This window comes from Protopterus annectens, chromosome 6.part0 (genome assembly GCF_019279795.1).
Source record: "Protopterus annectens isolate FY-2018-M chromosome 6.part0, PAN1.0, whole genome shotgun sequence".
NCBI classification, from domain to species: Eukaryota; Metazoa; Chordata; order Ceratodontiformes; family Protopteridae; genus Protopterus; species Protopterus annectens.
The window spans coordinates 725215576-725228942 of record NC_056737.1 but is presented as its reverse complement, the minus strand read 5'-3'; the positions used below and the strand labels follow the sequence as shown (position 1 = coordinate 725228942).

General features: G+C 43.1%; 1 protein-coding gene across 3 annotated transcripts in view; it reads left to right on the top strand.

The window, feature by feature from the left end:
- The window catches only part of WDHD1 (WD repeat and HMG-box DNA binding protein 1), a 2322801-nt gene that overhangs the window by 196937 nt on the left and 2112497 nt on the right, over nt 1–13367 (top strand). The gene's annotated exons all lie outside the window — the stretch shown is intronic.

Sequence of the window (13367 nt, the reverse complement as noted above, 5' to 3'; positions counted from 1 at the left end):
GCCATTGCTTTTTGCAGACAAAGAAATATTCAGATTTACCCATACTTGGACGACTGTCTGACTCAGGCAGACAGTCAGGAAAAGCTGTTGCAGCGCCTGACATTTGTGAAAGATGTACTGACTTCACTGGGATACACTATAAACGAAAATAAATCCACACTAGTCCCCAGTCAGAAAATTGTATTCCTGGGAGCAAGCCTGGACACAGCATCTCAGGTGGCATTCCATACTCCAGAAAAACAAGCCTACCTGACAGACTACTTCTCTCAACTAGACACCAGAACCCAGTTATCCGCAATGAAAATCCTGCAAACTCTAGGGTTCATGGCCTCCTGCATTCTACAAATTCCATATGCCAGACTGCAGATGAGGAAACTTCAGTGGTACTTAAAAAGCCCTTGTTGTCAACATTCTCAGGACCTGGAAACTATTGTACCTTTGATACCTTGTCTAAGGAAAGATTTTATTTGGTGGGCAGCAGCATGCAACCACAACAAGAGACTTCCCTTTTCACAACCCCACGCCACCCAGACCGTAACCACAGATGCATCAGACTGTGTCTGGGGTGCACACCCTGGATGGCAGGTGCATTCAGGGCCACTGGAGCCCAAATCAAATTCATCTGCACATCAACCAAAAAGAGATGCTAGCTGTTCGGCATGCTCTGACAGCTTTCAGACCCCTACTCTCTCCGGGGCCTCTACTAATCAAAACAGACAACACCACGGTGATGTGGTACATCAACAAGCAGGGAGGAACCCACTCTGCAGGCTAGCCATGACCCTTTGGCACACGGCTTCAGCCCTGCATATTCACCTGCTAGCACAATTCCTGCCAGGCAACCAAAACGCTCTGGCAGACAACTTGAGCAGAAATCTCCTGGACCCACATGAGTAGCAATTAAATCACAACACCTTCAGCCTTGTAACCCAAAAATGGGCTACAGTGAAGGTGAACCTATTTGCCTCCCACAACAATCACCAGTTCAACACATACTGCACCAGGGAACTTCACAGGAAGGCCTGGAAAATGGATCCCTATCCTTCCAGTGGATAAACCTCTCGATCTATGCATTTCCCCCTCTACCTCTTCTTACAAGGGTATTGCTCAAAATAAGGGAGGAAAAACAAAGGGCAATCCTGATTGCCCCAGACTGGCCACACCAACACTGGTACCCACTACTCCACTGTCTGTCACTGTTGCCTCCATGGCAACTCCCTCAGATTCCAACTCTCCTGACGCAGCAGAAAAGAGAGTTCTTGCATCCACAATTGCAGACCCTGAACCTGGTAGCCTGGCTTATTCCTTGACCTCTCCTCCAGTGGCCAGCTTAAGCAAGGATGTCCTGGATGTTGTACGTGAAGCCAGATGTCCCAGCACTAAAAAATCCTATGCTGACAAGAGAAAAAGGTATTGCTCCTAGATCCAGGCCAAAGGAGCTGAACCAGCACAGCCCTCCTTACCTCTCATCCTGGATTAGCTAGCAGACCTACTTCTCTTCTGTCAAAATCCATGTCTCTGCCATCTCTGCTCATTATAGCACAGAGCCAACTCTCTTTTCACACCCTCTCATCAAGCAGTACCTTAGAGGGGCTAACAACTTAAAGCCACCCAGAAGAGCCCCTACCCCTGTTTGGGACCTTAACTTTGTGTTGGAAAAGCTCACTCTTACCCCCCCCCCCTTTGAGCCTGCAGCTTCAGCAGAGTTAAAATTCCCCTCTTGGAAAACAGCCTTGCTTCTGGCCATCACTTTGGCTAGAAGAGTAATAAAAAATACTAATATTGCCGTGCCAAGGAGGAATATTGAGTGACTGCTGATAAAATAAAGATTAGTCCCAATAAACAAAATAACAATAGCAGTCAGGATATATGGCAGCACTTGAATAATCACGAGTTTTATTATACACGGTAAGCGCTTTCACTAAATAGCTTCATTAGACCATGTAACGAACTGTTGCAAAGCATTTAAAAAAACTTGAAGGAACCAATCAAAAGATTCATTCAAAAAATGATATCACATCCCAGTAAACGCTACATTGTAGCAAAGTGCCCCGGTGGATACAATTAATAATGACTTGGAAAATCACCAAGTCCATATATGTAACAAGCTGAAACAATGAATCTATAATTTAATGTTCAACTAGAATGAGTAATTACTTTTCAGTTTAGAAAACATTCATCACAATAGGGCTAATACACATCATAAAAAGCTTAAACATCAACAGCTTATAAATCAATCTCATAAAGTTCAGTATATGAAAAACACATATAGAAGAATCATGTATACATAATGTAAGGTGAATCATTAGAAAAACATTAACAGATGCAGATATGAGTGAATTGCTCAGTGTACAGCCGTAATAATATATGTAAATATCTGCACAGAAAGGCCGTAGCAAAGGCTTTGATATACGAGATGTAGATGAAACATATAACTAGTAATTTAAATTCTTAAGTTAATAAATGCTCTTCCATACTTGTATTTAAAAACACAATCTAAATGAGCAAGATGGAACAAAATCACTCTCTAAACAAATAGACTGTACTAATTATAAAGAGCTGCTAGTCAAAGCAAATAAATGTCTTTATATGTCATATATAACAAGTCAGTTGACTTCAACAACAAACATGCTGTGCATCCTGTACAAATAGAATGCACATTAACAAGTTTGTCTTGGTGTTTATAAACACATTTATGCTGACTGTTATTTTAGAAAGGGACACTACTCACTAAAAAAGTCATCATAGCATGACTATGTAAAAAGTAACAGGAATGGACCTTCACAGTGACTCCACAAATAACAATAGGAAGTATCAAATCTCCAAATTAAATATACAGTGTATATCACGGACGTTCTTCATGTTTCACTGTTGCAGTCATTACATTTGGGTAATCCTGCTGGCAGGTTGCCCTCAGCCGGCCTGAATTCCAAAGTCTTGGGTCCTCCGTCGGCTGCTGTCGCCCCTCCCCTGAAGTCAGGTCATCAGGGGTATAAAAGAAGCAGCCAATGCCATTTTCTTCAGTCTTTCTTGCCGCGCAGTGCCTGAAGCAGAAGCAGTTCACAAGTGCCGGTCGGCCGACTCCTGAGATTTTCATGTTTGAGTTTCAGATCCATAGTCTTCAATAAAGCTAAGTACCCCATTGGGGAAGCTTTTTTCTTGCTCCAGACCGATGTCAGAAGTTAATAATTGTATTTCTTGTGGAAAGCAAATACCTCCATAAGGATTTTCATTCTTACTGTATTCCTTGCCTAGGCCCTGTTTACAACGTTACTGGTTGTCAGTTTTGTGCTAGATTTAACCAACGCATCATTAAGCGTCGGTACGATTTTGCTTCAAACTTTATTGGACGCCAGTTTAATTATCCTGAAATGTTGTCGGATAGCCATCAGACTACTGGAGTTTACAAAAATCGCAAAGAAAAGTATAGAGAAAAACAACCAAGGCCCAAAACTGATGACGAAGCTTCTCCAAAGCCGTTCGCTGATTCTCAGTGAGGCGCTTTTGCAGCCCCTGACGCCCGTTACTTTAGAGTCGCAGGCCGCTACTGACTCCCACGTGGAGTTGGCCATGCCGCTGGATACTCAAGGTATTGGAGCCTTGGACGCTAATCCCTCAGATGGGTCCGGAGCCGCTGAGCAGGTACCGGCTTCTGAGGATGTATTCAGACCTCAACATCTTTACATTAAAACTACTTCAGCTTCAAAGGCAAAGACTAAAGCACCTTCTAAAGCAAGGAAACAAACTCAAGAGCCACATGGACAGGTTTCTATGCCCAAAAAACAGATGCTCAAAATGGCCGAAGACTTGATTACCTTGATCAGGAGTTCTCATCCCCCTCCTGATAAGAGGCCTAGGCAAGACACTGACTATGAATCTTCAGATCAAGTTTCTGTTTCTTCTGATTCCTCTTCTGATCAGGAATATTCTCTTCCCCCCCATGAGGATTCTGATGCTGAACAAATCTATACCTTCAGCTCCTCCTCCTGAGGACTATTCCTTTGGGGAAACCTTGCATACCATGAGGGAGCATTTCCACTGGGAGAGCCAATATTTTTCAGAATCCAAAAAGAGGCTCAGGGATTTTCTTTTACTACCTCAGCACAGGCCTCTAGCCATTCCACCTGTGTTAGACATTGTAGATGTGTTTTTGGAGTCTAATCTGACCCCTGACTCCTTACCCCCCAGCTCCTGTTAAGCCTGACAGATATTACAGAGTTCCTGACTCACACGAATTCCTTTTTAAAAACCCTGCTGCTGACCCAGAAACTATTTCACAGGGTCCAAAGGGAGTTGAGGCTTCCACTGCAAAAAACCCAACCCCCTCTGACAGAGATTCCAGGGCACTGGATAGATGGGGAAAAAAGGTTTACACATCTGCAACTTTGGCTATAAGGGCCTTAAACTGTCAATCTCATATACTTAAGTATCAGCAACGTCATGGGATTGCTTAAACAGAAAATGTTAAATTCTGAATGTGCAGAAAACAAGGAAGTGCAGGATTTATTGTATGCAGCAGAACAAGTTGGAAAATATACTTTGCAATGTGGTTTTGATTGTTTGGAGGCCTCCTGCAAGGCTGCAGTTACGGGTTCTGTAATTAGGAGGCATACTTTGTTAAAGGAACAAAATCTGCCTGATCATGTTAAAGTTAAATTACCAGATGCACCTTTACAGCATGATACTTTGTTTGGTGTTAAGGCAGAAGAGGTGTTAAAGAAAATGGAGGACAAATTTAAATATATGCAAACTGTCAAAGATTTTTTACAAGTACAGCCACCTAGGTTTAGTAGACACTGGCCTACAAAAAATTGGTCCTTTCCTGTGTCAGACAGACCTCAAAGGGGCAGATCCAGACACCCTGGGGCAGATCCCAGGCACAAGGTTCTTATAGGCCCAAGCAATGGGGTGCTTCTGTCTCCAAAGCTGGAGAAGATAGATCACAAATATACAGAAAACAGTCCCAATGACTTCCCCCCTGCCTGCACCAAGCACTTATCTTCTGGCAGCACCCTTAGGGGGAAAATTAGCACTTTTTGCTCAAAATTGGCACATCATAACCCTGGAAAAGTGGGTTCTAAGCATAGTGTCACAAGGCTACAAGTTCCATTTCCATACTCTGCCAAAGGCAAACGGCTGGCCAGATCTGCCAAAAAATCAATGGGCAGAGGCACAAAAACAGGTCTCATCCCTCATGGACATGGGGGCCATTCAACAAGTACCAGAGCAAGAGCCGGGACAAGGATTTTACTCAAGACTGTTCTTGGTACCCAGAAAGGACAAGGCCTGGAGGCCAATACTGGACCTATCTATTCTGAACACTTTCCTGGATATTCCAAAATTCAAAATGTTGACTTTGCAGCAGCTTCTGCCCATGCTGGGCAAGAATGCTTGGCTTGTGACTTTAGACCTAAAAGAGGCATACCTGCATGTTCCAATCGGACAATCATGCAGACGATACCAAAGATTCAAGGCTGGTTCAATGCATTACCAATTCACTGCACTGCCCTTTAGCTTAGCTACTGCGCCCAGGGTCTTTACGAAGTGCCTGGCACCAGTAATTGCATTCTGCAGACAAAGAGGAATACAAATATATCCTTGCTTGGACGACTGCCTCATTCAAGCAGAGAACAAGGACATTCTTCTTCAACATCTGGTGTTTGTGAAAAGACTTCTAACATGCCTCTAGGGTACACAGTCAATAAAAATAAATCAAAACTAGTACCCTCACAAGAGATAACATTTCTGGGTGCAAGCTTGAATACAACTGCCCAGATGGCTTATCTCACGCCAGACAAACAAAGGCAACTGACTACCTATTTCAAAATGTTGGCAACAAAGGCCCAGTTATCTGCAAGAAAAATTCTGCAGGCTTTGAGCTTCATGGCATCCTGCATCCTACTAATTCCATATGCAAGACTGCATATGAGGAAACTTCAGTGGTACCTAAAAAGTGTTTGGACTCAACATTGCCACAGCCTGGAAACGGTCATTACTCTCATTCCCTGCCTGCTACGGGAGTTTCGATGGTGGGCAAAGGTTTGTCACCAGAACAAGGGACAGCCATTCACATTACCTCCAGCCAGGCAGACACTAACAACGGATGCATCAGACTATGCCTGGGGAGCCCACATGGCAGGAAGATGCATTCAGGGCACATGGTCCTCAAACCAAATGCATCTACATATCAATCAAAAAGAGATGTTCAAAATGCCCCGACAGCCTTCAAGGACCTACTTCATCTGGGACAACTACTGATAAGGACCGACAACACCACGGTCATGTGGTATATAAACAAGCAGGGGGGCACACATTCTTGCCCCCTTTGCAGACTAGCCATGACCTTGTTGGGGCACAGCTTTGACTTACTAAGTACATCTGCAGGCACAATTCCTGCCAGGAAAGGAAAATACTCTGGCAAATGAACTAAGCAGAAACCTCATGGATCCCCACGAGTGGAAGCTGGATCCACAAGTCTTCAGCATGATAACAAGGAAATGGGGATGCCCGGACATAGATCTATTTGCCTCCCCTCTCAATTACCAACTAAAAAGATTCTGCACAAGGACTTATCACAGACAAGCATGGAAAGTGGACACCCTGTCAGTGTATGCCTTTCCTCCACTGCCTCTCCTCCCCCAGGTGCTCCTAAAGGTCAGACAGGAGAAGCCAAAGATGATGCTGATTGCCCCAGACTGGCCACGCCAGTACTGGTATCCAATACTAAGGAACTTATCTCTATACCCAGCTTGGACCTTACCTCAAATACCTCGACTACTGTCCCAGCAAAACAGTCAAATCATGCACAGCTAACTCAGGACATTAAACTTGGCAGCATGGCGGATAATGAAGTCATACAAAAAACACCTCTCAGTAAAGCTGTGATGGATGTCATTCTGGAAGCCAGAAGGCCTAGTACTAGAAAATCTTATGCTGGAAAATGGAAGAGATTATGTGCCTGGAACCAGGCACAAGGAACTGATGCAGCAGTACCAAATATTTCTCGGCTTTTGCAATACTTAACTGAGATGTTGGGCAAAGGCCTATCTTTTTCATCAATTAAAATTCATGCCTCTGCTATTTTGGCTCATTGCAATACAGAGTCACCACTTTTTTCTCACCCTTTTATTAAAGCAGTACCTCAGAGGAGCCAAAAATTTAAGGCCCCCAAGGAGACTACCAAATACCTGTATGGGGCCTCAACTATGTATTGGAAAAGCTCACACTGCCTCCTTTTGAGCCAGCTGCTATTGCGGATATGAAGGTTTTATCTTGGAAAACAGCTCTGCTCTTAGCAGTTACTTCTGCAAGACTAGTTTCAGAGCTACAGGCGCTCATGGCTGTGGAACCTTTCATCATTTTTCATCCAGACAGGGTCTCCCTGAGGACAAACCCCAACATTTATGCCTAAAGTAGTGTCCAGTGTAGCTCTTAACCAAGCCAGCCATCTGCCAACCTTTTACCCAAAGCCACAGAACAAGAGGAAGAAAATTCTGCATTCTTTGGATGTACACAGACAGCTTAGATTCTATTTGGACAGAACCAAAGCTTTCAGGAAGACAGAGCAATTACTAGTGGCATATGCTGCAGGATCACAAGGAACGTCTATCTCAAAGCAGACTAAGTGGTTAGGCCACTGCATTAGTTTCTGCTACTTACACCATGGTAACCCATTGCCTAAGGGCATTAGGCCTCATTCTACCAGAGCTGCAGCCACCTCAGCAGCCTTTCTCAGGGGAGTACCAACCAGAGACATTTTAGAGGTGGCTAATTGGAGTTCAATGCACACCTTTACAAAGCATTATCATCCGCCACTCTACTCTAAATCCAGGGCAGGCTTTGCCACTGCAGTTCTGCAGGGCCTCATAGCTGCTCCTACTGCTGTCTAGTTCCAGCCTCCCAACCATAGCTTTGGGACTTTACCCAAATGTAATGACTGCAACAGTGAAACACAAAGAACATAGTACAGTTGTGTACACTTACCATAAATGTAGATGTTCGAGTGTATTCACTGTTGCAGTCCAGGTTACCCACCCGCCTTCCCCCTTTTTTCGTTTGGATCTTATCTTTCCTTCTCTGATTTATACTACCTATATGGTGTATTTGCTTATAGATGAAGGTAAAATTTATATTGGTGTAATTCTGAATATATATATAAAATTTGGCTACTCTTTTTTTTTTTTTTGGGGGGGGGGGCACCTGACATCTGGGGCAAGAAAAACTGAAGAAAATGGCATCTGCTGCTGCTTTTATACCCCTGATGACCTGACGTCGGGGGAGGGGTGACAGCAGCCAATGCAAGACCCAAGACTTTGGAATTCAGGCCGGCTGAGGGCAACCTGCCAGCAGGATTACCCAAATGTAATGACTGCAACAGTGAATTCACTCGAACATCTACATTTATGATAAGTATACACAACTGTATCTTGCTCCTGAACACAGTTCATACTGCTATTATGCACCGTATTGTGTGTGCATGTCCAAAGAAAAATATAGTGATATACTATTAATATAGGTGTTTCTAACCATTTGGTATAAGCATATTAACTGGCCAATGGACATCAAGTCCATAACGTCACTGACTACAAAGAGTACAAAAACTCACAAAGATGCACAACACCTATATTTTAGGGGGTATTCAGCCCTCCTTAAACTTGCCCAGATGCAAATTTGCATCTACTAAAACCAATCCTAAAATAGGATATACATCAACAAATTATCAAATAAGTAAACTTGATTACCCATCATGCTCATCTAATGTAATTCATATTTAAAGATCAATGTCACCACTATGCAAAATTCTAACCCCTATACCCAGTGGGTAACCAGCATGACAACTAACCATGGGTGTAACAGTGGGGCTGTCATACTTAAGGCTCAATCAATAGTGCGTGATGGTTTCCCATGACGCACACTACGTGTGTATATCCCATTTTAGGATTGGTTTTAGTAGATGCAAATTTGCATCTGCGTAAATTTTAAGGAGGGCTGAATACCCCCTAAAATATAGGTGTGCATCTTTGTGAGTTTTTGTACCCTTTATTTGTAGTCAGTGGCATTATGGACTTTGTCCATCGGCCAGTTATTATGCTTATACCAGATGGTTAGAAACACCTATATTAATAGTATATCACTATATTTTTCTTTGGACATGCACACATAATACGGTGCATAATAGCAGTATGACGTGTTCAGGAGCAAGGAACCATGATATACGCTGTATATTTCATTTGGAGAGTTTATACTTCCTATTGCTATTTGTGGAGTCACTGTGAATGTTAACTAAGGTCCATTTCTGTTACTTTATACAGTCACGCTATGACTACTTTTTTTAGTGAGTAGTGTCCCTTTCTAAAATAACATAGTAGCATAAATGTGTTTATAAACACCAGCTAAGACAAACTTGTTTCTGTGCATTCTATTTGTACAGGATGCACTGCATGTTTGTTGAAGTCAATTGACTTGTTATATATGACGTATAAAGACATTTATTTGCTTTGACTATCAGCTCTTTATAATTAGTACATTCTTTTTGTTTGGAGAGTGATTTTGTTCCATCTTGCTCATTTAGATTGTGTTTTTAAATACAAGCATAAAAGAGCATTTATTAGGTTCATAGGTAAGTACTAGGCCATCTGCCCAAGGGCATTTATAAGCCTAGCCAGAATGTGTTTGCTTTCGCCACCCCCTTAGATTAGTTCCCTGTGCCTCTGTCCAGCAGAGCCATTAGTTCCCTGCGCTACTGTCCAGCAGAGCCACTGCAGTGATCTCCGGGGTAAATTTTCTGTTTCCCATCCACCTGCGAAGGTTTCCCTTGAAGAGTGTTAGTGAGGGGCTCTGCCTGATGTATATTGGAATCCTGTTCCAAAGCATGGGGAGTCTCTGTGATAGGAATCTATCGCTCCAGCATGTCCTATTTATCGTTGTGGTGAAGTTTATATCTGTAGAGCATGTCTCTCTCCGGGATTTGTTTTTTTTTTTTTTTTTTTTTTTTTTTAGGTGGAACATGTCCATCAATTCTGGGTTGGACATGGCCTTGTACATCAGGCAGAGATCAACTCTGAGTAAGCAGTATGCAACAGAGTACGGCTGGAGTTTCTTGAGTCGTGCTGCATAGGGCATCTGTTTGAGGCCAGTAATCGTCTTGGTGAGGTACTTTCGTGGTCTTTCCAGATGTTGCAGGTGTCTTGTAAGGTACATCCCAAATGGGGCCGTTGTATTCTGTGATGGGTCTAATGAGTGATGAGTAGAGTGGCACAGTAACTTCTTTTTTTTAGATGCAAACCCTTTTGTGATTAGGTGGGCCACATAGAAGGATTTTCTAACCACCTTGGCAATATGATTATCAAAGGAGAGATTACTATCTTCTTGGGTCCCCAGATCCCTTATTACATTTTCTGTATTTAGGGGACTACCACCTATGTGGTAGTTCGCAAGTACTTTGTTTTTTCCAAAGGGGATGACTATGCACTTTTTGGCATTTAGCTTGAGGCCATGATTTTGACACCAGATATCAGTCTCAGTGAGACCCATCTGGTGGGTGTCCGTATCAGCCGGAGAATCAATTATGGCCCCTAGTTTGCAGTCCTCTGCGAACTTGGTCAGCCATAGTCGTCCTGTACCTCTGAGAAGTATATACCGAACAGGAGAGGTCCTAGGACTGAGCCCTGGGGGACGCCACTTGTAACCGGTTTAGATTCGGACGTCGAGCCTGCAACTCTCACCGTGTGGGTTCTATCCATGAGCCAGTTGGCAACCCATCTCGTGACGTAGGGGTTTATGTTCAAGCTGGTGAGCTTGTCTATAATACTAGAATGGGGAATGGTGTTGAAAGCCTTTGCGAGGTCTAGGTAGGCTGTGTGGACCTCCTTATCTAATGCGTGGTAACCGTCTCAAAGAAGTCCACCAGGTTTAGGAGGCATGATCTGCCCTTAACAAAGCCAAACTGGGTAGGGTCCAAGGTTTGGAGGTTCCCAATGTCTCTGTTAATGAGTTCCATGATGATGTGTTCCATAGCCTTGTAGACCAGGCTAGTCAGGTTTATAGGGCGACAGTTCCCAGGATCTGTTGTGGCTCCACCTTTGTGGAGCGGGATAACTGTTGCTGTGTGCCACTCTGTGGGTATGTAGCCTGTAGAGAGGCTGAGTTTGAACAGTGTGTTTAGGTGAGGGGTTAGTTCATTTTGGAGCTCTTGTAAGGCACAGCCTGGGACACTGTCCGGTCCCATTGAAGCTGTGTTTTTGGCTTTGGATAGGGCTGTTTTAACTTGTGTGTCGGTGATTGACTATATGGTTATGGGCCCTTTAGGGGGTGAGAGGGGGGTGAAGTTTGCACTAAACCTGTCTGCCAGAATGTTGGCAATATCAGTTGGTTCAGTGTATTTTGTGCCATTCTGCACTAACTCAGAGCAGATCTGAGAGTTTCCACTTAGGTTCTTGACACATAGCTAAAGAACGCTTTGTGGTTATCTTTGGAGTCATTGGCAATTCTTCTTTCAAAACTAGCCTTGGATGATTTAATGAGGGATCGTAGTTTCTTGCTGATACTGATCAGGGATGTCTTTCCTTCTTGGGATTTTACTGTCTTCTGTACTAGTTTCCTCTTTCTGTTGTATAGCTTGTTTATGGCAGGGGTCCACCAGACTCTTGGAGGAGTGAGTCTTGGTTTTACTTGGGATAGCATGATCCATGCATTCCTGAAGATGCTCATAGAGTGCCTTTGTAAAGGTTTCATCAGCTTGGACAGCATTGCCCTTTAGCATGGGGGCTGTGAACCTTTCCACCTCGGTCATAAGTAATGTGAAGTTTGCTTTTGAAAAATTTTTCACAGTGGTTTCCTTGATTGTGGGTGGGGGTGGAATGTTGATATCCAGAGTGATTAGTCTATGGTCTGATCTAACCAGCGAGGAGTTTACCTCCGGTGTGGAACATTGGTCGCCCATGTTGTTGATGACCAGGTCCAATATGTTCCCTCTGGTGGAGGTGTTGACCAGTTGATCCAGGACGTTCGAGTTTATAAATTCTAGTAAGCATTGGGCAAGGGAGTTGGTACTTGAGTTGTTCTCCCAGTTTATGTTTGAGTAATTGAAATCACCCAGTATTAGGGTGTTTGGTAGGACCTTCATATTTCCCAGTGTCTCCAGAAATGTGGAATGGGGGTCCTGGGCCATGGTGGGTGATCTGTAGCAAGCTACAACTTGGATTGCAGTTTTGCCCGTTGTTAGTTGCACATGGATGATCTCTGATGCATTGTGCTGTGCCACTAACCTGGAGGTGTGGGTATCATTGATGAATATGTATACACCCCCACCTTTTGTGTTTCGGTCCTGGTGCTGTGGCCGAAAGGTATGGTATGTGTTATAGCCTAGTAGTGCTGGGGTGATCTCCGGAGCCTTAAACCAGGTTTCTGTTACTGCACAGATGTCTATGTTCTCTATACTGAGGAGTGCCTCGAGTTCGTGCATTTTGAGGTTTAGACTTCTGGTGTTGAGTAACATTGCCCTCGGTTTTTGGTTACTTGTGCTGTTTATGGTGGTGGGTTTGTCTTTTGAGCCTTGCCTAAAAAAGGCACTATGGGGGTGGCAAGAGCCTTGGCCGGTATTCGAAAGCCTAAGGGTGACAGGTGTATTAACTTATGAATTTAAATTACTAGTTATATGTTTCGTCTACACCTCCTATATCAAAGCCTTTGGTATGGCCTTTCTGTGCAGATGTTTACATATATTGTTATGGCCGTTAGTGAGCAATCTACTCATATCTGCATCTGTTATGAAGGTTTTTCTAATGATTCACCTTGCGTTATGTATACATGATTCTTCTATGTGCTTTTCATATATTGAACTTTATGAGATTGATTTATAAGCTGTTGATGTTTTTAAGCTTTTTATGATGTGTATTAGCCCTGTTGTGATTGTTTTTTCTAACTGAAAAGTAATTATTCATTCGAGTTGAACATTAATTTTAGATTCTTTGCTTTAGCTTGTTACATATATGGACTTGGTGATTTTCATAGTCATTATTAATTGTATCCACTAGGGGCACTTTGCTACAATGTAGTGTTTTACTGGGATGTGATGTCATTTTTTGAAAGAATCTTTTGATTGGTTCTTTCAAGTTTTTAAACGCTTTGCAACAGTTTGTTACATGGTCTGATGAAGCTATTTAGTGAAAGTGCTTACCGTGTATAATAAAACGTTTTTATACTTTTATGATCGTGATTATTCAGGTGTTGCCGTATCTACTGACTGCTATTATTTTATTTGGCTAGAAGAGTGTCTGAGCTACAAACACTCATGGCTCTGGAACCCTTCATCATTTTTCATGCTGACAGGGTTTCCTTCAGGACTAACCCAACTTTCATGCCTAAAG